At 36.9% G+C, this 23,438-nt stretch overlaps 1 protein-coding gene across 1 annotated transcript in view; it reads left to right on the top strand.

The window, feature by feature from the left end:
* The window catches only part of igsf11 (immunoglobulin superfamily member 11), a 77,585-nt gene that overhangs the window by 9,348 nt on the left and 44,799 nt on the right, over nt 1-23,438 (top strand). The gene's annotated exons all lie outside the window — the stretch shown is intronic.

The following is a 23,438-nucleotide window of genomic DNA, read 5'->3' as shown; positions in this document are numbered from 1 at the left end:
TTCCCAGAATCGCTCTGTCTTAAAAACAGCCTGCTGAGAAGCTCAGGCTTTACTAATGGATTCACACCACAGTGCTACAAGATACAAGGGAAAAAAATCCCTTGATAAACAAAAGCTAAAAGTGAAAGATTTTCCACATTAAATTAAACCACTTGGGATAAAAAAAATACCTTGCTAAACAAATGCTAAAAGCAAAATAAAGGAAGAGTGACGTACACTAAACAAACCATCAAACCCTCAAACCTTTTACAGAACTTGAAAGTAAAAAGATTAGTTAACAAAATAAAGATTTACCCATACTTAACAAAAACAAACAAAAAATAGCCACTCTAACCAAAAGCTAGAGGTAAAATAAGTTTTACAAACACAAAAGAACTTGTGGTGTATAAAGAAAACAAATGTAAGCCAGACAAAATTAACAGAAATTGAGTCAAAGTTAACAAAAATAAAAAGTGAAAAATATTCCACAAAATAAATAAAACAAACAAGAAGTAAAAAAAAGAAAGAAAAAATATTAAATACTCTAATAAATAAATAAGATAGAAATAAAATAAAAATAGGATAAAAGTTTAAAAAATTCGAATGAAAATAAAAACAAAATACAAAATCAAGTAAAAAAGGAAATATTACAAAAAATAAAAATAGAAAACAATTACATGAAAATAAATAATTACAAAATAAAACAATTATACACAATGTTTATATGATTATATAGATTGATTATATAGAATAGAATATAGAATTTAGAAGAATTTAAAAGACAAAACAGATTAAATACAAAATTCAATACAAAAGTTAATGTTGATTATTGTCACTTCCACCCTGGTAATAATGTGTGTGTGTGTGTGTGTGTGTATGTTGTGAAGTTTTCTTGGCGTTATATGTTAGCATGTACAGTTTTTTTTCCCCTGGACTCTCTGTTCTGATTTTGCTGGATGTGAATCTGAGTAAAAAAAAAAAAACCTAAACCCCCATGGGTTAATAACAAATGTGTCCTGAATGCATCGGCGTCCTGGTGCGGGGCCGGTTGCCTTGGCGACGGCTGTCCCGGGTCGCTTTGTTGTGTCTCATTAGCATGCCAACATGCTCGTCCATCTTCCAGCGGAACAAAGGAAAGCCCTGTTCCCGAGACGAGGCGCTGGAACACAACGGGGCTCTGACGCTGAGTCACAGGGTTTTACTTCACAAGCATGAGAGAGAGAAAAAAAGTCGTCTGGAATCGTAGCACTAACTAGTGATGAGGCCACATTACTAAAATATACAGTATCTCAATATGCATCTACAGAATCACATTAATTAGGGCTGCTGTATTAAAGTGATATGGAAGTTCTAAAACACTCCATGCCATTAAACAATAAGCTGCATCCCAAATCACATACTTATATACACTATTCTATGAAAATTTAGAAATAGAAATAGCGTGAGTACTGTGTTCACAAGGAAAATGTTGGACACTTCATGCACTAGAGGAAGAGGGGTGGGGCTACCAGGCACTGACCTGGATGAATAAAAATGTCAAGATGGCCGACATCTCTCCATCTTACAAACGTCTTTAAAATTAGCTCACGTTAGTGGCGACATTCAGGACGCAGCTAATAATTAGTAAATAAACGAGTCAGTGTTAATTTTCATATGAAGGAGTACATTCAGTGCTAGTTTAGACACCACTCTAGTCGTCACATCCTTCATCCAAGTGATGTTAACAGACGGTAAGCTTTCATGCTGCGCAGTCTCAGTTTCAAAAACTCCAGATTAACCACCAGATTAAACACACAAACACAACGGAGATGGATACACGTTTAGATGAAAACCCAGTTTTCAGAATGCAACTCCCTTAGAGACTAGACATTAGGGGGTATCTCAGGGGTTTCCTTCTGGGACTCCAGTTTCCTCCCCCAGTCCAATGACATGTTCTATCTGACTGGCATCTCTAAATTGCCTGGTGTGTCAATTTGTGTGTGATTGTGCCCTGTGATGTATTGGCATCTCATCCAGGGTGTTCCTCAAGTTGTACCCTGCGACCCCTGGGATAGACTACAGGTTCCCTGTGATCCTGTGGAGGATAAGAGATTGGATGGATATAACACACGATATACCAATGGCAGTGGATTATTAACCTTATTTTCTGACTCAATATATTCACGTTAACAGCAAAAATAAATCTCTTTGAGTGCTGCATGCTTGGTAATTACACACCACACCGTCAATCTACTAGCTAGCTGCTAATTCACAAGCTAATCCATTAAAACAGCGTGTTATGTATTGTGTATTATCATGGATAATAACTCATCAGGACAATGAGAGCCGTATCGAATCGATGAAGCGCAAGACAGTAATGGGGTTTCAATGTAAATCAGACCCAATCTGACGGAACGGCGGCGTCTCTCTCTCTCTCTCTCTGTCTCTCTCGCTATCTCTCTCACTCTCACTCTGTATCTTTCATGTTTGCATGTTCACGTGTGGACTGCGATCTGTCACCGGGAGCATCGCCGGGTTTCTCTGGGCCCAATTACAAACCTGAAAATAGTTCATGCAGTGTGAAGAAAAGATCTGCTGCAGAACATCCATTTGTAGACAAGATTCGGAAAAGGTCATGTTTCAAACACACACACCTCATTCTCTCCTCCAGTGGCCTGGTATCATACATACCGTTACACACTCCAGGAGAAAAAAACATGATATATCTGCAGTTAAGTAAGGAGTAAATCAACAATTTGCCAGAGATTTATTTATTTATTTTTATTTTATTTTTTGTATTAAAGAAGAAACATCAGAATTTTTATCAGATTATACTTACATTTAATGTTATGGATCATCCACGAAACAACTATAAATGGATGTAAAGTCATTGCATCATTAACAAACAAACCAACCAACCAAATATTTCTCTATTATAGCTTTATTGTTACAAATCACTGACATTGGAGACTCCTTCCATAAATGTCAAATGACTTCTTCCATAACACCAATACACTACGTTCCTCAAATAAACTTGAGCTCAGATTAAAGATCTTCGATGTTCTTTATCATTTTGAATCCTACAACAGTAAACAAAAAACCCACCTCATTTTGAATCACCCTGTTCCACCCACACTCCGTTCACGCCGCAGGACTCACCAAATGCCACAACATTTCCTTTCTCTTACCTCAAGAAATGGTGTAGACATTTTTCAAAACACATTTTGTCCATTTCTACATAAGGCCCCAAGAGAGATTTGATGAGAAATGGAAATAGAAAGAAAATGGAGTAAAGAAAAAAAAGCTGGAAGGAAAAGAGCATGAATGGAACGAATGGGTAATATATCAGTAGACAGACGTGTTTCTTTTTGTTTGATGTTGTATAAGCTATTCCATTCCCAAACAGCATGTATTATAGATGAAATCCTGGATCCTGATTGGTCAGAATGTGCTGATGAAATTTCTAGAACAGCAGCCCTGACAGTAGTGAGTAGTTTATATTAATGCCCTAGTTCTAATGCGTTAGCGTTTCTACAGCAGCAGCTCATTCCTGGGGAATTTTATGATGTACATGCCACTAATAATAAACAGATATACAATGTTGATATTTTGTGAAGACAGTTTAAAGACAATGACTTGGGTGGTGGTGGTGTCAGGTTTTTATGCTGCCAAAAAGTGCTATAGGAATTTTCCATTAGGAAGTTGCACATGAATAAATAAAAGTGAATAATTATAAAAGATAAAAAACAGAAATATATATGAATTACCCCAATGTAGTCCATGTTCCCGTGTTGTTACTGACAACAAACTTGAACATGACTTACTCGTAATTACGACTTCAGGAAGTGGGAAGTAGGATAATTCCGATAACAAATGAAGGCAGCATTAATATTCCGGCAGTACTGTCCATGCATCCCATCATGCATCATAACCTTGGTTTTGACACCAGCCATTTGCTTTGTTCCATCGCTTCCACTATCACAGTACCAAAATACTTCTACATCCACACACCTGCTGTGTTTAAACAACACTCTCACACTTAATATGCATGCAAAGCTCATTTACCTTTCAATTAATTACGCATGACGACTATTACCAGGTCAGTCAATTAATGATTAATGTTCTTTGTACTTTAATCTGGGATACGTCTCAGGAGAACCTCGCTGATGGGGGTGGACCAAGAACAGGAGAAATGAAGGAGCCGAATAGCTCAATGTGAAGAGTATAGATGCTAATTTTCTAGCAGATGTGTGTACAGAAAGTGGGGGAATGGTCTGGAAAGGTAGGTTGACTTTTCTAAGAAGACTGACAGAAAATTGTAAAGGGTTAGAAGTTTGAAATATGTTGCTAATAGATTGTAACAAGTGCACCTGAGGGGAAAAAAGGTCATAAGGGCTGTAATTTTCATATGAAGTTACAAAAAAAGCTCACAGTAGGAGGAAGGAGTTGGAATAGGTCAGAAAGAAAGCTTGTTAGAAGGGATCGAGAAGAAAATTGCAATATTGGCTAAGGGACTTGCAGGTCCCATAACCATGTGCAAACTGTGCCAGCTTCACAAACCTGGATGCGAACCTTGTATCTCCATATGTTGCCTTTCCATGCAGCTAATCTCTCAAAAACATGCATCCATTAACCTTTCTCCACATTCCACACTAATGTGTGGTCTTCTGTCAAGATATAACAGGTATACTAACCTATTCTTTCATCCGAAATAAGGCTTGACAGTTATAAATGCCTTCGGGTAATTGCACTGGGGGGCGTAATTAACTTTGGTTCTCCCATCTTCTCGAACGGTGGTCAACAATTCTTCTCTTAAAGATCTGCCTTCCTGTAAAGATTCAATGCTAACCTCGCAAACCTCTTCTGACATTTTAATGGCCTCATATATCACTAAGTAGCGATATCAAGAGTGTTAGGACTGGACAGGGACCAAGCCTGTGATCAGTGCTTTTGTCACTTTTCTAAAGGTTCACCAGGTTCCAACCTATGGAGTGTTTATAACTGATATGTTTATGTTGCATTGACAAAGACTTAAAAGGTCATCAGGTCATCAAAAGGTCCTAGAGATTATTTCATACATTAGATTCAACCCCAGAAGTAACACACCTGACAGACCAGTGCTTGAATGACCTTTGGAGTTATCGATCAAGAATATCAACTAGATTAGATTAGCCCAGAAGCAAAACTTTGAAGCAGGGTAGGTGTGCTGGAGAAAAAAAATGGTAGCCCTTTGATAACACTGAATCACATATATGGAGTATAAGTGAGACGTGACACTGGCAAAAAAAGGTTTAACACTTCAGTGCTTCTGGAAATCTTGATATTGACTTCCTAACCTTAGATTCACTGCCCCAAACTACAATACTTGATTGACCAGCGCTTGACTGACCTTGTGAGTTATTGATCAAGACGCTCATCCAGGTTAGATAGCACAGAGCTCTTGCACTGTAACTCTAACTGGAGAAAAGAAACCTGTTAACCCTTCGATAATACAGTATATGTCCAAGGTTTGACGTTGGCGAACAGGCTCCTGGAAAATTGATAATGCCTTACTACCTTAGCTTCCACCAATGAACTAACCCTGAACTTACACACCTGTACTTGACTGACCTTGGGAGCTCTTGATCAAGATCAACCAGGGTAGATTTGCCCGGCATCTTTGGGAAAGCTGGATCTTCTGGGGAAAAATGGTAACCTTTGTACAGAACAAGGATTTCTGGGGCTGTTGCTGAAGGTCTACTACCTGGTGAGGATATGTAGATGCTGTGAAGCGCTTGATATACAGAATAAAGTATATTAGATTAGATTAGCAGAAACTTGAACTGATTCTAGAAGACTAGAGGTTTCAGGATGCCTGGTTGTTCCGGACAAAAGTAGAAAGAAACAAATCTTAGTAAATACATCGATACAAAGTGGCCTCAAGGTGGACAGAATGAAGTTGATTGTTTTGTTTTGTTTCTTCTGATCAGAGCGTTCAGAGTTCAACTTTTTTGTTGGTGTTAACATGCTGATGCTAAACCCAATTACCTGTAGTTTAGTATCCCATGAGCTTCTTTTTCTTTCTCATTTGCCTCAGAGGAAAATCAATAAGCAGTGAAGGATTTCGCCTCGACCCGAGAGCCTCTGTGTCTGCGATTGTCAGAAAGTGTGACGGCACAACTGAAACCCTGGATTATTCTCTAAAACCCCTTGACTACACACACACACACACACACACACACACACTGTGTCACTGCAGCATTTACATTGCCATTTTTGGCTTTTCTTTCATTGCTCTTGCAACCGAAGCTGAAAGTTTTTTATAATTTTACATATTACAACATATTTATATCCATTCCTAAGTAGTATACTATGTGATTATTCATAAATTATAATAAAACCTGCAGCATTTACACTTTTAGGGTCATTTCTCCCCACTGAATCAACAACTATTTACTCTTTGCAATTAGCGTCATGATGCATGTGCTTAAAAATTCTAACTTTTTTATAAGGTACACAATAACACATTTCCATAAACAATAATAACAACATACAAGTGTATGACACCTTGTTCATAGTTCTATATATGGCCTATATATGGCAGGTAAAGAAAGGGCAGAATAGAATGAAAAGAAGGAAGGACGAAAGACGGGTGAATCTCTCAGCGAAACCGCGAGCACTTGCTGTCTCTCGGTCGGAACCCTGGGCTTGGTGCCAGTGCACGCCTGTATCTATGGTAACAGATGTACTTTTCAGAGGCTTTGTGCCCATTGTTTAGCTTCATAATTGCCTGGAATTTTCAGTGTTTTAGGGGAAAAGCAATGCTGGAACAAATGAACAAATGTAAAGATATATATATATATATATATAGAGAGAGAGAGAGAGAGAGAGAGAGAGCAGATTGCATTATGGGTAGTTCCCACCTTTCTAAGTGCCAAGAACTGATCTTTTTTGCCAGCCTGTATGACAGTTCCAACTCTTTCTTTCTTTCTTTCTCTCTCTCCCTCTCTCTCTGTCTCCCGCTGCTCTCTCCATCTCTCCCCGTCACAGCTTGACATCTAAAACGATTGCATCTCCATCTCTGAAATGAAAGACATTCCACACCATACAGCAGGCAGCAGGTAGCATTAAAGTGGGGACTAATAGACCATAAGTGTTCTCTATCACACCCTCACACACACACACACAAATGTCTGGACTTTGAGTTAAAACATCTTGGGAAATTAACAATAATGTCTGACCTTGATTCAGGTGGTTATCTGTAATGTATTAATTAAATGTGTAGTAAGTGATTTTTTAAGGTTCTCACTGACTTAAGAGTTTATCTATGAAACTTTGAAATACTCTGGCTCGGATTTTTCCTCAGTTCTTACTGTATATGAATTGCCATTAAACGTGTATGGAAACACTGTGGAAAAATCAAGCTGGGAAGAAAGCAGCAGAGAGCTTTACTTAGCATACCTAACTAAGACAGTTAGCTTGTTTTGCTAAACTAATCTGAGAAAGAAGTTAATATGAATCCAAATATGTTATATATCACACAACACACAATTTTCAGACTGGTTAATGCGTGCTTAACTAATTAGCTTTAGACGCTATAGACTTTTTCTGGACGTCAGCAAAGTTAGCTTAGCTGCATTAAGCTGAAGACGGCAAATTTTTCTTTTTGCGAAAAGACACAATCAGGACAATCCACCATTATGAGAGTCACAAGTGCTGAAGAAAAGGGCACGAAAAGGACAAACAACAGATATGCACATTGTTTTCGTAGGTTCTGGTGTAATTTATCATCCTTCTAGACATGTTTAGTCATGATGGTTATCTCAGGTTCTGTATAAAAAGCAGTGGCGTGGGTGCAGCGAGCAGCTGGATGCTAAGCTAATCGCTAAGTGAGACGTCGGCGAGTTCTTTGATTTGGAATCAGGTGCCGATGTGGAACAAATGTAGAACAATGAGCTCTTTCTGGGTCAAGTAAGTAAGTAGTAGGTTTGTGACATTTTTGGACGGAACTCTTAAGACATTCTAAGGACTGACCTTGGATCAGGAATTTATTAAGAATATAGATGACTTAACCCTCAATGCATACTGATAGCTATCCCTGATATAGACAATGTTAGAAGAAAAAAAAAAGAAATCTGCAAATTTTTAAAATAAATCTTATGGCTTAAATGTGGAGTGTTTTTCCTGTGATTCAGGAAGCGGGAAATCTTTCCCTTTACATCTCAAGTATCAGATTTAGATCAGCATATTTAATTGAAATAGTAAACATATCTAAAAAAATATGTGTATTTGGAAATTTTAAAGAAAAAAAGAAATAATTTTACAATTTCTTTTATAAACTCTTGAGGCTCAGGGTTTACAGGCAACTTTTTCTTTTCTTTTTCTTTCCTTTTTTTCTTTCTTTCTTTTTTTAATGTAACAAAGGAACCCAATCCCTGTTGGCCATTTACCATGCCTAATAAAAATATCTACATTTCTTTTATTCATTTTTTAGCCACATTTAGTTAGCTTACATTACGGTTTCCACCCTAGAGTGTGTCCGAGCTTTGTGTCTGAGAGTGAATCTAATGAATGCGCTGCCTAATTATTTATAAACCATGTTGTAGGTCTAATTCAGACAAAGTGTGAGATCTGCTTTCTCACTTCTCCACTAATTCCTCACACATTCCTCGGATTTTCACCTGCAAGAAATTAATCCAAAAGAAAGAAAGAACAACCTTAATCATGTCTTAGCTAATATACGTGCAGACTTTTTCCAGGATGACTGACATATTCCTACATTTGCACAAACATCATGCGTCAATGATTCCCAGCACACACATACACACACACACACACACACAGATTTATTGACTTTCCCTCCATTTCCTCTGTCTCGTGTTTAATTAAAATCGTCCTGCCACCAGCTTTCTAACGTAATTATCATTCATAGATTTCAGAAACAGATCGAGCGTTTTCTTCGCCTCGTTGACGTGATCGTGGACGCGGATAGATCGCGCCTAACGGTTACACTATCGATCATTTCCCTTTGCCTGCCAATGCAATGAGCAGCACTGTCCTCCACCTGATTGGCTGGACATTGATCCCATTGTGTTACATCATCCAACCGGACGTGGTTTTGTTGTATGGTGGAATTTGAAACATTATTAATTTACTTATTTTTAATACAGAATTGAAAAAGTGGCGGGAAAAATTCAAAGTAATAGAGACATATTTACGTTTATTATCTGTCTGTACATTTAGGGAAGGATGTTTAGTCATTTGTATTATTATTTTTTTTTTCATAGTGTTGCTCACAACAACAACAACAACAAACACATTTTTGGACCTAGAACACATCTTTTAGGTACTCATATTAATAATAAATAAATAAATAAATAAATAAATAAATAAATAAATAATATTTAATATTATTAATATTTATTATTAATATGTGTTTCTTTATTTAATCAGAAGTAGGATAATATCTGCAATAACATATAAGAATATTAATATAAATGCATTTATTATATGCACACATTTATTGAGGAAAAGCTTCAATTCTATTTTCTTAAGTAAATAAATGAATCAATAAATGCAATATTTATACATGTTTTTTATTCTAAACAAAAATATAGAGATATATTTGTATTCCTGTTTGAAGTGTTATTGTACTCAGTAGACTGGTTATGGTTATGATTTTTCACTGAGGCGTGTGTGATGTTTGTTTAAGCTGAGATTGTTGTGCTTTATGACTCCTAGGTTATTGTGTTTATTATTTGTCATGTTGTAGTGTTATGTATCGGTGCATTGTAACTCACAGCAGGGAGGGTTTTATTTCACTCTCTGTATTTGTGTCTGTCGTTATTGTCCTCGTTGTAACAAGTCACCCTCGTACTGTCCGTCTCTCTCTCTCTCTCTCTCTCTCTCTTTCTCTCTTTGTGCTTTAACTGCATGACTGGATGTCAGTTACACTGCAGTATAATACAGTCTCCTGCATCACGCCTGTTATTACAATTAGATTAGACTGGTACAGTCCGAACTTTAGAAAAGAAAAGAAAAACTTTATTTCGTTCCTGTGTGTTCTGTCTTTTTTTTTTTTTTTTACCAGAAGCATTTTTGTTTCTCAAAAAAAAAAAAAGAAAAATGCTAGGTATGTTTTCCCAGCGGAGCAGCCTTGAGCTACAACACAAGCACAAAACATTCTGATGGAGAAACACATTCTGATGGAGATTTTGAAATGATAAATATGCATGAACCTCTAATCGTATTCCTCTGCTCAGTGTTCACATTTTTCCCCCTTCTATAGACGCAAGATTTAATTGTTTTCAAAGATCAACACCGAGTCCACATCAACATCTGTTTCCTTGTTTTATTTATTTATTTATTTATTTATTTATTTTTAAAGTAATGCGGTATTGTCAACAGAGCTGTGCAGTAACACAAAATCTTTTTCTAGTCGATTCTGAGTCACAAAACGAAAATGTCTTGTTGAATTACTTGTTGATTGTTGAAAACTGCCTTGTTGAATTAATTTCTCGCTCAATGTGTGATCACAGGTAAATATACTGTAGACAATATGCTGGATTCTGATTGGTCACAAGCAATGCGTAGATTATGTTATTGGTTTTATAGCAACAGTTCGTTCACTAGACGCTGCACAATAAAAACATGTAATAGGTCATATAACGACGTTTTTAGGGGGAGGGGCGTCTGTTTGAAATTTTTGGAAGTGGTGTTTAGTTTTAGTGCTTTAATAACAGTCATGATGCTGGAGCAGTGTTAAGTAAAACGAGAACAGAAACTAATGTTAAAATGTTTGCTGTGTTATTAACGAAATATCGTGCTTGGTGAAGTGATGCAGCATCATATCACATCAGTCCAACGGGGATTATTCCTGTATAACCTCACAGCCTGTCATGCGTTATTTCTTACATAACATGTCGCCGCTAATTGCTTCCATTTTACACCACAAGCATAAAGCTAACAAAGAGCTAACCCCCCATGCCTACTGTAGATTTAAATCTTGGTTATTTCCACACAAACGAATTTAAGACAGACAGCACAGGCTGAGGAACATTAGGAGATTACTAACAGCAGCATATGGCACACTCGTGTACATGTACACATCGCAATCTGTGACGATCCGTCATCACGAACCTCTCCAGCAGGAAGCCGGCGGATTTAATCTGCGATCGTCTTTTAACCTACATAACCACGCTTCCTGAGCATAGCATGAGCGCAAAGTTTGCGATTTTCCCTTCTCATTGTTAAGGTTCTCTCTCAGCATTCAGGTTTTAACTAAATTTTGAATAGCTCCACCCATTTCCCCAACCCTGTCCTGCCATTGGTGCATTTCCTGATTGTATTTGATATAATTGACACTTGTTTGTTTCTTCACCAACTATTTTCACGTAATTTATATTTATCTAAATAAATAAGATAAAAATTATTGAAAAAAAAGGAAGCAAAGACAACAGAATAAAAAAAAATACAGTAAATAGAGAAAGTGGCTGATCATTAAAATGTTATATAAAAAAATAACATTAATTAAAATATATTAAAAATAAAAAATAAAAATAGAAGACAAATAATTAAAAAAAAAACTTCGTAGCAATTTGCCTGAAGCCAAAAACCTAAAAAATAAATAACAGTGTAATGTATATTCGTTACATTGCCTCTGACTTCACATGTGATCACACAGTGCCATCAGGGTTAAACAGCCCCTTTTTAAATAAGCGTAAAAACCAAGGCCGAACTTTATTCAGTGACTCATTTAGTCAGCACTCCGGGGAATGTAATTGTGTTTAATTATTATTTGGCCAAGCCGAGCGTGTTTGTGTGTTTAAATACCAGCGGACACGTACTCACAGGCGTGACGTGTACAATTAGCCAAATCATCGCTGTTAATTACTGTTATTTTCTGAGGGTTTGTACTGTGCTTAAAGGCATGTTCACAGAAACACACACACACACACAAGAAATCTCCTGAGATTTCTTTTGATAAATACAGACACATCAATAAGGGTCATGGACATGTATTTCTTCTCATCAGTTAGATGAAATATTGCTATATTCAACATAAAGAAAATCGTTCCATTCATTCAGTAGGAAGTTGCATAGGTAGGCAGCATTTCTGGGCAGCTTTTGTGCTCCTGAGATCTGTCCCATTTGGACTAGAGCCTAAAGAAGGCCGTCTTCTAACATTGCTAATTTCAGACGGGTTTGAAAGGAAGACCCACATACAAGCGAATTCCTAGAATTCTGTTCTCCACTTGAGTGTTCTCTGATAGAGAATAAGATGTTAGCATGATAGTGTGAATGATACTTGTCCTTCTCTGAATCGATTCTGTTTTACAGATGGACAAATCTTTCACATAACTAGTTATTATGATTAGTTCCTGAAAGATTCAATCATTTGGAACGAGTCACTAAGGTAAATGAATCCAAATCGCTCAGTGAATCATACTTTTTGTAGAGTTGCTGCTGATGGACTTCGCAACCTGCAAACTAAAATGTGGAATGTGGAAACTAAAACGTAGGTTTGCATTATATAGTGACTCAGCAGTGATCTGAGTAAGGCGTAAGTGTGCGATTGTTTGTGTGCTGAACCTGGCTCCATGAGTCAGTTTAAGTTTTCACTCACAAATAAGATTTGCTCCTGCATCAGCTAAATCAGTGTCTAAAAGAAATGAACCATTAAATAAATCATTTTCAACAATACTGATATCTGAATCAATAAATCTTTTCAGGCAGAGTCGTCAGTTGTTCGAAGAATCAGTGTTTGAGTCAACAAAACATTTTACTCAATGCTAGTGTTTGATTCAGTGAATCATTTAGGTCAAGCATTCGATTCTCTCCTCTGATTCATCTGAATCTAGGATTCTTTTAGCAAAGTCAAAAATTCTATTCTCTCTTGATTAAGCTAATCAGTGTCTGAATCTGAGATTCACTCCTGTCTGGTTCAGGGAATCAGTAAACAATAATAGTCCAACAAATAAACAATAATAGTCCAACATTCATTTCTCACTGAATCTGTGAATAGTAGTTTTAATATTTGATTTCGAATTCACTGGCAAGAGTGAAATTTGTTTCTTGCTCATTCAGGGAATCAGTGTTAGATTCAGGGAATAATTTCCATCAAGAAAAGTTTCACTTCTCTTTCATTCACCGGATCAGGCTTTAAGTCAGCGATTGAAGTGAGCTGTCTTCGGGTTCATTCCATTGTTTGTAAGTGTGTGTGTGTATGTGTGTGTGTGTGTGTGAAAGAGAGAGAGAGAGAGAGAGAGAGATAGTTTGTTAATCATGATCATAAAAACGATTCCGAACAAATTGGCAAACAGTCCTGAATCATTTAACCGATTCAAATGATTCATGTCTCTCAATAATATTAAAAATTTATTTTAAAGTGTAACATGAAGAATTAAGTTTTCTTTTGCTGACTTTTTTGTATGTTTTCAGTTGACTGAAGCTGACTATGTGATTTCATTCCATCTCTCTCTCTTGTATTCTTTCTCTCTCAGCTTTTCTGGCTGGGTCCCACTCTGAATCAGCAGAGTATTTTAGGCCGGTGTAATCCTGGCCATCTGCTCCAATCTCCCCTACTGCACTTCCCACGCGCACTCCACCTTCCCAGCATGCATCACTAAGCCAAGCCGGTGTCAAATCATGCTTGGGCTGGCCGCTTTTGACCACTGGCCTCTTTCAAAATGTTTTCATTTTTTTTATTTGCAACATAAATTAACATGTAATAAATTCCAAGCTGTGGCTTAGATAGCTAGCTGTATTGAATTTGGGATTGAACTCATCATATTTCTATGAAACATATTCTGTATTTTCGCAGTAAGCAGTGCTACAAAAACAGTGGAAATTTTTCTAGAATACACTAGCTTTTTTCTTTTAGGTAAAGATTTACTTCAGTCATGATGTCTTCAAAAGGTCTAAAATAATACATTTTAATTGTGTGCATTCTTGCAGACTGACATCAGCTAGAGGTCAAATACACAGTGACAAGGAATATTTTTTATAGTATTATTCATAAGAAATTGCTTACATTTTGGATCGAAATGATAGATTTTGTATAAAATTTAGCTTTCTTTTTGAAAATGTTTCCTTTTTTTTTATACAACCTTCAGTTGGAATGACTAGAATTGTTTTGCTTTGTCATAAATCCACTTTGTCAACATAACATGCAACCAGTCTGTACTACAAACAATAAAATTTCTCAGTGAATTAATTCCAAAAAACAGTATTCCAATGGACTAAAAACAGTACACATACCTCAGCAAGTGGAAAAACACAATTTCACTAGAAAATGGAAAATGTGAAAAGGTTATTTTAGTAATTTAAGGAAAGTTGTTTTTTTTTTAATTCAATATTTCTGAAGAATCTTCTTTCGCAGTATATGTTGCTACAGTTGAAGATTTGGCTTAAATATAGCTTTTTTTTATTATTATTATTATTTAGGAATCAAACCAATTAAATTGAAATACTTGTAGAAAATCATGAATCAAGGCAAGAATTATGAAAAACTGAAAACAACAACAACAAAAATTGAAAACCAAAAACCAGTAAGAACCCACCCATTTTCTATACTCACTTTATTCCCAATTAGGTTCATAGGGATCTGCTGGAGCCTAGCACAGCACACATTGGGCGAAAGGCAAGGGTACACCCTGGTCAGGTTGCCAGTCCATCACAGGGCCACACATATAGACAGACAACCACAAACACTCACACTCACTCCTATGGGCAATTTAGAATTACCAATCAATCTAATGTACATGTTTTTGGACTGTGGGAGGAAACCGGAGTACCCGGAGAACATGCAAACTCCACACCTTTCGGACACCATTCGGACCCAGGACCTTCTTGCTGTGAGGCAACAGTGCTAAATCAGCTCTCTAGTTTGGTAGTCAGGGCACTGTTCAGAGAGTTGGCTATTTTAAAGGCTGTTTCTCTCAATCACAATTGTACCACAAAAGCCAAGGAGCATTGATGCTTGATTTGCTTGATTCCCTTACTGGACATAATGTCACATTTTCTGAAACTACACTATATTGCCAAAAGTATTCGCTCAACTGCCTTGACTCGCATATGAACTTAAGTGACATCCCATTCCGAATCCATAGGGTTCAGTATGACGTCGGTCCACCCTTTGCAGCTATAACAGCTTCAACTCTTCTGGGAAGGCTGTCCACAAGGTTTAGGAGTGTGTTTATGGGAATTTTTGACCATTCTTCCAGAAGCGCATTTGTGAGGTCACACACTGATGTTGGACGAGAAGGCCTGGCTCTCAGTCTCCGCTCTAATTCATCCCAAAGGTGTTCTATCGGGTTGAGGTCAGGACTCTGTGCAGGCCAGTCAAAGACTCTGTCATCCATGTCTTTATGGACCTTGCTTTGTGCACTGGTGCACAGTCATGTTGGAAGAGGAAGGGGCCAGCTCCAAGCTGTTCCCACAAAGTTGGGAGCATGGAATTGTCCAAAATGTCTTGGTATGCTGAAGCATTCAGAGTTCCTTTCACTGGAACTAAGGGGCCAAGCCCAGCTCCTGAAAAACAACCCCACACCATAATCCCCCCTCCACCAAACTTTACACTTGGCACAATGCAGTCAGACAAGTACCGTTCTTCTGGCAACCGCCAAACCCAGACTCGTCCATCAGATTGCCAGATGGAGAAGCGCGATTCGTCACTCCAGAGAACGCATCTCCACTGCTCTAGAGTCCAGTGGCGGCGTGCTTTACACCACTGCATCCGACGCTTTGCATTGCATTTGGTGATGTATGGCTTGGATGCAGCTGCTCGGCCATGGAAACCCATTCCATGAAGCTCTCTGCGCACTGTTCTTGAGCTAATCTGAAGGCCACATGAAGTTTGGAGGTCTGTAGCGATTGACTCTGCAGAAAGTTGGCGACCTCTTCGCACTATGCGCCTCAGCATCCGCTGACCCCGCTCCGTCAGTTTACGTGGCCTACCACTTCGTGGCTGAGTTGCTGTCGTTCCCAAACACTTCCACGTTCTTATAATACAGCTGACAGTTGACTGTGGAATATTTAGGAGCAAGGAAATTTTATGACTGGATTTGTTGCACAGGTGGCATCCTATCACAGTTCCACGCTGGAATTCACTGAGCTCCTGAGAGCGACCCATTCTTTCACAAATGTTTGTAAAAACAGTCTGCATGCCTAGGTGCTTGATTTTATACACCTGTGGCCATGGAAGTGATTGGAACACCTGATTCTGATTATTTGGATGGGTGAGCGAATACTTTTGGCAGTATAGTGTATCTCAGCTTGAATGAAATGGTGGACGAACTGAACTTTGTCTACAAATGTTAATAGCTTGTTATGGCTGTTGTAGATATTAAACGATTTCTTACATTGGCGATTTTTCCAATGTTATATGCGGTTTGTTCGAATCTAAAGATTTAACTACTATTAATTCTTTTTTCCAACGTAAATATTTTAAATACTGATTCACTGCCTAGGGATCTAGGAAGCGGATTGGGATGCCGCCTTATACAGGGAAAATTTCAAGGGAGAGTGAAATCAGGTGCTCACAAAGACAGGAAATGAGCAGAACTACACAGTTAAAAAATGCAAAAGAGGGTGCCCTCTAGAGGCCTGGAGGTGAACTATCAATGGTGGACATGAATTTTAAATATTTCAAGTCATTTTTAAGTAGCAAATAACTACACAATGGTTTCCCTTTTTAGTATTTTGAATTCATTCAGACTGACTGTATTGTTCCTGACTGAAAGCAGTGGAGACGATTATCTCCATCAGCTAGAGTAGCACAATAGCAATCGTGTCATTATCAGGTGATAGTTTAAGACAACCGGGACAGTTAGGACAGAGAGTGTATTGTGGATTTGGGTTTTCAGTACAGACTCGGTATAATAGACTGTATTCTGTGCTACAGTACACAATCATGCAGCGAGTAGAACACAATAGAGTCGAGCTGGATGTGTGTCCCGAGATGGAATGGAGAGAATTGGGGACAATGGAGAGAGAGAGAGAGAGAAAGAGAGAGAATCATCCAGTCATGTAGTTATATATAATCCTGAACTTTATACTTCTGTTATTTCTAACTACAGCAGTATGGATAATTCTAGGTGATAATAATTTGAAAAAATAATTTCAAAATAAGCATTTAAAATATAAAATTTGACAAACAGGAATACCCCAAAGACCGGATTTTGTGAACATATTTTTATAAAAAAATAAAAGCTTGGTCAGAGAGTTCAAATAACAAGAAACCAGAACACAGCGATCCGACTCTGATGCTCATGACCAGAAAAGTGGACAAAAAGGTACCTGAGGCTTACAATGCTTCTAAAGCTGAGCAAGCTAGCTGAAATCTATTTAATTTTTACTTCAGCTAGCTTAAACCATCTCATCTTTAATTATTTATTTATTACTTTTACTGATAGATATATAGAGATATATATTATTTTATTTGCATTTTATTTGTATTTTAATTATTACACTGTATGCTTTTTAAACACTTTTATGGTATCTTATTATTTACTGTGTGTTTAAAAAATACCACTGAATCTATTGTGTCAAAGAAAATCAAAAATGTTATTTTTATTCAATCAAATTCCAGAATAATTAATAAACAAACCTAAGAAAGAAATTATAAATCAGTAAATGAAGCCAAACCTTTAGGCTGTAATACACAATACACATGTTTTTTTTTTGCTCTCTCTACTCACACATCCTTGGCTGTTTTTTTAAAAAAAAAAAAAAAATTTAAACATGGAAAAAGATTCATTATAGGTATCATGGGAAAAGCTAGCATCGGACAAACTTAGCTGTTCTCACCTGCTACCCACCCCCACACACACACACAAATACGTGCTAAGACATGCTAACAATCATGTATGCTTGTTCTCATACCCTCTAATCAAAATCCCACCCAGTAACACGTGAACATGAATGGTAATGTCCTCTCTTTCGCTATCGCTCACTTTCTATTCCAGTCACACTCATGCTCATACACACTTCACTAGGCTTGGTGTGATGCTGGCTAATTTAGCACTTTTGTGGTATAAAGGTAATAGGATCGGTAAACACAGTTGCATCTCTCTCTCTCTCTCTCTCTCTCTCTCTCTCTCACACTCTTTGGATTTCTTAAGTGTTTAACTGATTTGATGCCCTTTATCAAGCAGCAGGGTCTTTATGGAAAAAGGTTCAACTCTTTACCAAGAATAGCTACTAGCTAATGACGAGAACATTTCATTCTGAAGGTCAAATGTTGCTTCTTACACACATGCATACACAATTGTACTGTGGGTGTGGTTTTGAGTCGGTCCACTCGCTTTTGTGTAACTTGTTTCATGGACAGTAAAAAAAAAAAGAAAAAAATAAGTGTTCATAGCAGATCACATAAACAGGAACATTTACCATTTATAAACTAAATGGCTACAATTCATTTAGAAAGAAATATTTATAAAGATTATCATTAATCTTCATTATCATTAAAACGTACAATAAAATACAAACATCTCTGAAATATTTCAAGTAAAGTAGGACATTTATTTACATGAGATGGATGAGAATACCTCAAGGGTGAGCTTTAGGCCATAAAAAGGTCTTAAAAATTTACAGCAATGTTTAACAGATAAAATAATTCCATTTTGTTCTATATACCTATTTTTCAGCCTCACTCCAGTTTAAAAGATTTTTATTTCTGTTGTCCGGGGTGCACCCGTTGGCTCCGCTAATTATATAGCGTTTTGTTTTCTAATGATGTTTTTGGTCCAAAATGTCTGAATTATTCATATATCCAGTAATCTAGTGGGTGAAGAGTAATAAACACACATCCTTCGACTCTCCTTTCTGCTTCTGAGGAAGAAATCAAAAGGCGGACTGATACACACGCATCAGCCATAACATTAAAACCACCTGCTTAATATTGTGTACACTCTTGTAGATTTGTCTTAACACAGATCATCAGATTTTGCACAAACTTAAACGAACCCTGTTATTAAAGCAACACTTCAGGATGATAATTGTTGGGTTGATCTTAAATGTTATTCTAATCTTTTAAAATTTTACGAGGGATGGATGGATGGATGGATGGATGGATGGATGGATGGATGGATAGATAGATAGATAGATAGATAGATAGATAGATAGATAGATAGATAGATAGATGATTTTCCATAAAAATCTTCATAAATTTTTATTTTATCTTAAAATAAACATTTTCATTCTAATAACTTAAACATGCAGGATATTTGGTTGTATTATGTATGCATGTTTATATACACTCACTAAGGACTATTTTAGCATCAGTCAAATGAATAAATCTCGATTTCTACTGAGGAGCACAGATGGTAGGGTCAGAATTTGTCGGTAACACCATGAATCCAAGGACCCAGCAGTCCAGGCTGGTTGAAGTGGTGTAATGGCGTGGGGAATACCAATAGTTATATTAATATCAATAATACCAATCAACCATTGCTTGCATGCCAGAACCTACTTGATTGTTATTGCTAACCATGTGCATCCCTTCATTTCCACAATTTACTCATATTTATCCAAATGGATACCATAAGCATCTCTAGTGGCTGGTTTCATCCACATGACAATGATTTAAGTGTTCTTCAGTGGCCTTCAGATTCACCAGACCTGAAGGTGTGCTGTGGTATCCGGCACTGAGAAGTTATCAGCAGATGCTTTATGTTCTGTAAGTAAGAAGGCACAGCCACAATGTCCATGGATTGGACTTGTCTGTCCAGCATATCCCACAGATGCTTGATCAGATTGAGATCTAGGAAATTTGGAAGCCAAGTCAACACCATGAACTCTTTATCATGTTCTACAAACTGTTCCTGAATGATTTTTTCTGTGGTTTGGCAGGTTTTGAAGATTTGTTGTGAAGATACTATAAACAAGAAAGTTCTGTCATTTTGAGAAATTTTGAATTAGAGTATCAGAGTATGAGCACTGCTACAAATATGTGACAACGTAAATGAAACATGCTAATGGATAAAAAAAAATCTAGATCATAGCATCTGATGTGGTATAATGTAACATGGAGAGCACAGAGCATTTGGCTGATTTTTTTAATAACAACATAAATGCAGTGTCTTTTTCTTTCCAATGTACTGGCTAGTAGTTAAGTAAATTAGCTAGTTAAAGTTAAAGCTTGGGAATTTAGCTACAATAACAAACAAAAGCAACTTTCTGTCCTTTCTAGAAGTCTAACTGTATGTTACTTGTTTGTAAATAAATAGAAACTGACATAAGTATTTCCAGAGCAACTCAAAGAGAAGGATTTGCTCAACGCTTCAACTCGACGTAACGTCAAGCCACTTCATTTGAGGCTAAAGCCTGGCGGCCATGTTTTATTTACTCCTCATGCATTATTGACAGCATATTTCAGGATGGAGCTGATATCTGTGTCGGGAAGTTATTACAATCTCTCTACCTCTCTCGCTCTCGCTTATCTCTTTGAAATGCAGAGTGGAATATTGCTACAAGCATGGTTTCCTGGCTGAAGCGTAAAAAAGTCGTCTTCAGAAGCTGGAGGTCAAGCATATAGCGTCAGAAGAAACAGTTTTACTCCCTGCAACGTGGCTAAAACTGGATAATATCCATGACTTTCTCTTAACCCTCTTCTGTCTTTTTTTTCTCTTGCCTTGTGATCATGAGGGAGCTTCTAAAACAGAAGAATAAAGCAGAAAAAAGGGGGTGGAGATGAAGGAATGTGGTATTGTTCACTTCCTCTCCTCCACCTTTCTTCTGTTTTCTCTGAATCCCCTAGCGAGAAAACTGATGGACTGACAGGACTGACAGAAAAAATGCAGCAACCCAGATTGAACTTTCATGCAATTTTACTTCCAACAAACATTAGAGGAAAAAAGAAATAGAGAGAGAGAAAGAGAGAGAGAGAGGTTCAGGAATTAAATTCTTCCCCTGACACTGAGGCATTAGCGATCACCTCAGGCTAAGCTAACACAAATTAACCTGACTGGAAATGAATGACTTTTTTTCCCCTCTATTCCTTTCACCATCAGTGTTTTTTTTTCTGGACAGATCTACAGCTGTGATAAAACAACAAACATTCAGTCATTAGTGAGCTAGCGTAATGAACTGTTGATGAGATTGATGAAGAAAATCTTCACTCTGCTTAGTTAATGTAATCATGCTCCAAGGAGGAAAAAAAACGCAATCACGATCTACAATCTTATTTGGTTAACTTTTTTTTTTTTTTAATTCAAGCATCCAAGTCTTTCATTTGCAGCTGGAAATTGAACTAAGAAAAAAACAGCAACAACAGATTAGTGGCTCTGTAGAGTTAGCCTGATGTTAGCAAACGGAAAAAGAAGATGACACAAAATGCTTTCTTTCACAGAATGTAAATAAATTTAATGAGAGATCTTTAAGCTGACTACATATCAAAGTTTAAACCGTTTGCCTATAAATACAGTGGGGAAGTTATGTTTACAAGCAAAGCTAATCAATTAGCAAAGATACTAGGTTAGCAAACAAAATTGTCAAATTGCTGTGGAACAAACGAAATAAAATATTCTGTATCCTGCTTTAATAGTGATATAATCAACAGCAAGGTTGTTATTGAATGAATTATGAATTATTGTTACCACAGATTATTTTCCTTAAACGATATGTTCTGTGGTGTTTTTATTAGTTTTTATACCGCAGAATTCTGGATGCTGTTTGGTCAGAAGGTGTTGATTGACAGCTAAATCTAGTCAATCAATTATTTAATTATTTAATCAATGAAAAATTATAATCATTGGTCATTTCTGTGGTATACGAGGAATTAAACACAAAGTTATTGTTATGTAAAATTCCATAATGAGTATAAAAATTATTTAAAAAAAAAAATATATATATATATATATATTATAGTTATAACAGCACATCTCATCATGTGATAATTCTTTTACATGGAATTACACTATAGACAGTTGCTTATTGCAACCACATTAGTGAAAAGAAGGCATGGGGTTTGAAATGGCAATAAAAAATTATGCCATTCTAATTTGCATATCATGAATATTCATAAATCCTTTCATTCTTCAAGAATGTGACGGTTTAGAGATCTTCCTGTACAATTTATAGCCAGTTCCCAGAGTTTAGTATTAAACAGAGTTCTTCATGGGTACTTTACCCACAAGTAAGAACTAAGCAACATTTTTTTTGGTTTATGAATGTTCATATTTCATAATTATGTTAATCAAATGTTTTATGAATTTGCATAATTTTCATAAAAATATGAGTCAGTCAACTGTGCGTTTTTTTATTCTGTACATTTTGTGTGTGAGTGTGTGTTGAATTTCTGTCTTAGTAATAGATTCAGTATCAGATGCACCATAATTCTCATCATTAAGTGATCCTGTTCCAAATGCAGCGGCTAGCAGCAAGTGGATTTCATTTATTGATATGCAGAGCCGAAAGCAGTCTGTGGCTTTGAAATATCGCTTTGCATGCTTGCTCCGTTGATGTGAAGCCTCGTGGGAGAACATCAGAGACCTGAGCCAAAGAGTACCACATGGACAACCAAAGAGCCACACACACACACACACAGTGGGAGATACTGGATACTATGCTTTGTTTATTTATGTAGAATATCTAGTGACAAAGCCACAGAACGATTTACAGATCTAGCCGTACAACTTAGATATCTACGGTTGGACGATATCCTAGAGAAAAAAAAAGTCCAGACACTTGTTTCTGCTTTATAGAGTCAGGCTGAAAGGATTCTGTGTTAGGACTGGCATTCTTCTTAATGGGATTCATCATGGGTCAGGACACATGGTCATATTCGCTGCTTCTACAGAAAGGGCCTCTGTTATGAACTCGTAATCCTTGATTGTGCTTTATCCTAAAAGGTTTTGGGACATAAAGTGGTCACCATGCCTTATAATGGAGCTCTAATTTGGGTGAATGAAGGTCTAGTTGGAGGAGATGCAAAATAATAAAAGTATTATAAAAGTCTCAAGTTCTTCTAATAAAAGTCCTGTTTGGATTCCTAAAGATGATTTGTCTCAGGTTTTTTTTCATATCCATGGGAAGCTCCATCTCCAGAAGAATTGTCCATTATCCAAATAATGGTGTCCATTATTTTGGAATTGAAATCAAACTTTTCAATTTGCACCTTCCATGCCATGGAGGCATTAACCATAAGACCATTCTTCATCCTTTATCTCACTGGAACCATAGTATCTTTACATGACCTTTATCTGGAAGATTTTGGTTGATAGCAAATCTGACCACTATTAGAAGGACTACTAAACACTTTTATAGTCCAAGCAGCTTTGATTTAGCTCTTAGAGCTCAACTTAGAGTTCCATGTCCAACATCCATGTCTAGAAGAAGCATCATGGTATCTGGTGGTATAAAGGATATAAAGTTGATAGAGCCATGATTTTAGTTTTGTTCTCAATAAAAGACCATTACTGTTCAGTAATTGGGAAGAAAATAGTCACTTTGGTTTCAAACCAAATCTGAGGTGAGGATGCTGTAACTCAAGTCAATGGTTA

The sequence above is a fragment of the Hemibagrus wyckioides genome, linkage group LG17 (assembly GCF_019097595.1).
Source record: "Hemibagrus wyckioides isolate EC202008001 linkage group LG17, SWU_Hwy_1.0, whole genome shotgun sequence".
NCBI classification, from domain to species: Eukaryota; Metazoa; Chordata; class Actinopteri; order Siluriformes; family Bagridae; genus Hemibagrus; species Hemibagrus wyckioides.
Note: the sequence above shows the minus strand (reverse complement) of the source record. Positions and strands in the feature narration are given on the sequence as shown.